The sequence below is a fragment of the Silene latifolia genome, chromosome X (genome assembly GCF_048544455.1).
Source record: "Silene latifolia isolate original U9 population chromosome X, ASM4854445v1, whole genome shotgun sequence".
NCBI lineage: Eukaryota > Viridiplantae > Streptophyta > Magnoliopsida > Caryophyllales > Caryophyllaceae > Silene > Silene latifolia.
In genome coordinates, this window is record NC_133537.1 from 342,414,012 (window position 1) to 342,417,995 (window position 3,984).

General features: G+C 40.7%; 1 long non-coding RNA gene across 1 annotated transcript; it reads left to right on the forward strand.

The window, feature by feature from the left end:
* Window positions 1-240: 240 nt before the first annotated feature.
* LOC141622706 (uncharacterized) lies at window positions 241-1,736 on the forward strand. Its single transcript, XR_012533068.1, has 3 exons — window positions 241-355; window positions 455-522; window positions 1,653-1,736. It is a non-coding gene; the product is annotated as an uncharacterized LOC141622706 (long non-coding RNA).
* The last annotated feature ends 2,248 nt before the right edge of the window (window positions 1,737-3,984 follow it).

A 3,984-nucleotide genomic window follows, 5' to 3' on the forward strand; every position in this document is an offset into this window, starting at 1 on the left:
ATACTCGTCAGAGACTACAAAGACCTATCTATGATGAAGGCCGAAATACTCACCTAGGACCTAGACACAGCTAGTCCCAGCTTGAATACTTTAGCCCACACCACACAAGACTCACCACACAAGTCAAGTAAGACACCCACTTAACCTTAAGAGGGCAAAAAGTCCTACTTACCAACCTAAATTCTAACATTCTATCATGTGAAAGGCTATCTAAATGTCTATTTACAGCATACAATCCACCAAAATCATCAACACCATTTCCGATCATTCAAACCCCAGATCCCGCCTCCATTCTCAACCAAATTCCGTAATTTTTGTACCATTCTCTTCCCCTTTCCTTCCTCCTCCTTTTAAGGTAAGAAAGTCTCCTTTTTGTAGTGGTTTCGTCTTTCGCCGTCTTATAAAAGTGTCGTCTTTTAGCTTCTTTATTCCGTTTTCTTGCCCTTTTATGAAGGATTCGAAGACCCGGGGTGAGGCTCGTGCCTTGTGGACCATTTATTCGGAGAATAAGGAGCGTTTAAGGTAACGGTGATAAGATTATTCGTTACTAAGTCGTTTTTGTATGCTAGTTTGTATATTGGATGCTTACTTGTGTTAAAGTTTCATTCTTTATGAAATTTCCATATTATTGTAGCATGTGACGGTCTTATACTAGATTTACTTATTAATTTTGAGAAAAGTTAGTACCTTTGGATTCATGGTGAAGTGGGTAATTATGTTGGGTAATTTAATTGGGTGAATACTATCATTTTAATGCTTAAAATTTCGTCTTAAGACGGTCACAAATGAGCTTCTTTAATAGTGAAAATGGGGTATTTGATTTGTTTTGGCACATTTCCCGAAATTATAGGTGTTGAAATTGGGATCGTTTTTAAGGCCAAAAATCGGGACATCTTTGGGACTGTTACAATGGGTTGTATGTATTTTAGGACTGAGTGTGGGTCATAAGGATTGGTGTTTGGAACGGGTGTGTGAGGGTCAAAGTCTGGGCTGTTTCGACTTTGTTCTTGGACCGAAATGGACTGGTATAACACGATTTTCTGGGTGGGAAATTCGACTGTTTTGAACTCGGCTTTGGAGCCGTTAAAGGGACTGAACTGGTCTCTGTTTTGATGGGTCTGATAAGTATTAACAATTATTTAAGTGTCGACGTCTCACGCTCCCAACTCTTCCAGGTTTGAGAATAGTGAACAAATTACTCCATGTCGCATTTAATATTAGAAATTACTGAATTACTACTATCGCTCGGAAAGATATCGCTTTGTATTATTGAATTTGTCTTAAACAGCTATCCCTTTGTATACGATTGATCTTTCCCCAGCTGTTTACATGTTTTCTTTTCAATGGGCTGAGTTGTGTTTGAAGTTATAAACCCGTCCTATGGACTGGTTGGTCACAACTGATTTTGGGTTATAATGGTGGCTGTTTGGGACTGGGCAGTGGCTGCCTGGCCTAGGCAGTGGCTTGGGTGAGTGCAGCCTTAGCCATAGGTGGCTGTTGAGGCGGAAATAGGGCTGCCCAAACGGTCCTCGAGTCGTGGTTATGGATTTCTTTAGGCGCCTAGTTTAGTTCATTTGAAATAATTATATTTCCGACTCATATTTTATATAATGATAATTCGTTAATATCGTCCTTTCACATAATTATTTTAGGTGACTCATATGTGGTTGAAGATGAAGAGTAATTTTGGGTTTTAGAAGCTTTCTCAAGTTTATTGCTTGTCTCTTTGCTAGCTTAAGGTAACTATTCCGAGTTACTCGACGAATAAATGTCACATTAGTAGTTCATGTGTGCCTGTTGTTTGATAAGTGTTTAGGTGAATGAATAATGTTAGGATCGTTTACAAAATAAAATTGTAATTAATAAGCTCAAATGAATTTTTCAAACAGGTTCAGGTTTTAAAAATTACAGGTTTTTACCCAATTGAACCTATTACAAACATATCCTGTCAGTTTTTCTGTAGAATTACGTGTTTACTTTTCCGCGATAAGTGAGGGTGTCACAGAAATCGAACAGGTTGATTCCTGAAATCGAATAGGTTGATTCCTGAAATGAGCTCGGACGCGTGATTGAAAGACAGGGATAAAAGGAAACAGGTTCCGGTACGACCTTCCGAAGGGCTGAAATTGAAGTGTATAATACACGGTTTTTCAGATTCCGGTCCCTAATAAAATTCTCCGGAAATCACATAGAAAGTTCATCGGGTCAGATAAAGTGGCCACGCAAAGTTTGAGCACCAACGGAAGACATTTGGGGGTGCCGGTGTGCCACAAACCCGCATTCGCCGAAACTCGCATTATCGTGAAAAATGTGTTAAACCTCAGTATTTGAGGCTGAAATCGAAGAGGTTGATTCCTGAAATCGAACAGGTTGATTTCTGAAATGAGCTCGGACGCGTGATAGAAAAACAGGAGAAAAAGGAAACAGTTCCTGATTTACCTTCCGAAGGGCTGAAATTGAAGTGTATAATACACGGTTTTTCAGGATTCCGGGGTCCCGGAGTAAAATTCTCCGGAAATCACATAGAAAGTTCATCGGGTCATATAAAGCGGCTACGCAAAGTTTAAGCACCAACGGAAGACATTTGGGGGTGCCGGTGTGCCACAAACCAGCATTCGCCGAAATTCGGATTATCGTGAAAAATGTGTTAAAGCTCGTTATTTGAGGTCAAAATCGAATAGGTTGATTCCTGAAATGAGCTCGGACGCGTGATTGAAAAACAGGAGAAAAAGAAACAGGTTCCGATCACGACCTTCCGAACGGTAAATTGAAGTGTATATAATACACGGTTTTTCTAAGATTCCGGTCCCTGGAATAAAATTCTCCTGAAATCACATAGAAAGTTCCTCCGGTCAGATAAAGCGGCCACGCAAAGTTTGAGCACCAATGGAAGACATTTGGGGGTGCCGGTGTGCCACAAACCAAATTCGCCAAACTCGGATTATCGTGAAAATTTGTTAAACCTCGATTTTGAGGTCAAAATCGAACAGTTGATTCCTGAAATCGAACAGTTGATTTCTCAAATGAGCTCGACGCGTGATTGAAAAACAGGGAGAAAAGGAACAGTTTCCTGCAGACGACCTTCCGAAGGGTCAAATTGAAGTGTATAATACACGGTTTTTCAGATTCCGGTCCCGAATAAAATTCTCCGGAAATCACATAGAAAGTTCATCGGGTCATATAAAGCGGGCACGCAAAGTTTGAGCACCAACGGAAGACATTCTGGGGTGCCGGTGTGCCAAAACCAAAGATTCGCCAAATTGGATTATCGTGAAAAATGTGTTAAAGCTCGTTATTTGAGGTCAAAATCGAATAGGTTGATTCCTGAAATGAGCTCGGACGCGTGATTGAAAAACAGGAGAAAAAGAAACATGTTCCGCACGACCTTCCGAACGGTAAATTGAAGTGTATAAATACACGGTTTTTTTTCTAAGATTCCGGTGTCCCGGAATAAAATTCTCCGGAAATCACATTGAAAATTCCTCGGGTCAGATAAAGCGGCCACGCAAAGTTTGAGCACCAACGGAAGACATTTGGGGGTGTCCGTGTTCAAAAAACCAGCATTCGTCGAAACTCGGATTATTGTGAAAATGTGTTAAAACTCGTTATTTGAGGCTGAAATAGAACAGGTTGATTGCTGAAATCGAACAGGTTGATTCCTGAAATGAGCTCGGACGCGTGATTGAAAAACAGGGAGAAAAAGAAACAGGTTTCGGTACGACCTTCCGAACGGATGAAATTGAAGTGTAATACATGGTTTTTTGGCATTCCGGTCTCCCGGAGTAAAATTCTCCGGAAATCACATAGAATGTTTCTCAGGTAAAATAAAGCGGCCACGCAAAGTTTAAGTACCAACGGAAGACATTTGGGGGTGCCGGTGTGCCACAAACCAGCATTCGCCGAAACTCGGATTATCGTGAAAAATGTGTTAAAGCTCGTTTTTTGAGGTTTAAATCGAACAGGTTGATTTCTGAAATCGAACAG